We start from the raw sequence: 687 nt of genomic DNA, 5'->3' as shown, positions 1-687 counted from the left end.
TATGGACCATGCATTATACTGTATGGATGACTATGGACCATGCATTATACAGTATGGATGACTATGGGCTGTGCATTATACTGTATGGATGACTATGGGCTGTGCATTATACTGTATGGATGACTATGGACCATGCATTTTACTGTATGGATGACTATGTCCCGTGCATTATACTGTATGAATGACTATGGACCATGCATTATACAGTATGGATGACTATGGACCAGGCATTATACTGTATGGATGACTATAGGCTGTGCATTATACTGTATGGATGACTATGGACCATGCATTATACTGTATGGATGACTATGGACCATGCATTATACAGTATGGGTGACTATGGGCTGTGCATTATACTGTATGGATGACTATGTCCCGTGCATTATACTGTATGAATGACTATGGACCATGCATTATACAGTATGGATGACTATGGATCATGCATTATACAGTATGGATGACTATGGACCATGCATTATACAGTATGGATGACTATGGACCATGCATTATACTGTATGGATGACTATGGACCATGCATTATACTGTATGGATGACTATGGACCATGCATTATACAGTATGGATGACTATGGGCTGTGCTTTATACTGTATGGCAACAATTCCAGAGCAACGGATAAACAAGGGACCCAGGCAAGAAGATAGGTGATATTAAAAAATTAAATTTT

The sequence above is a fragment of the Ranitomeya variabilis genome, chromosome 4 (genome assembly GCF_051348905.1).
Source record: "Ranitomeya variabilis isolate aRanVar5 chromosome 4, aRanVar5.hap1, whole genome shotgun sequence".
Taxonomy (NCBI): Eukaryota; Metazoa; Chordata; class Amphibia; order Anura; family Dendrobatidae; genus Ranitomeya; species Ranitomeya variabilis.
The sequence above is the reverse complement of the archived record's forward strand: the minus strand, read 5'-3'. Positions refer to the sequence as shown.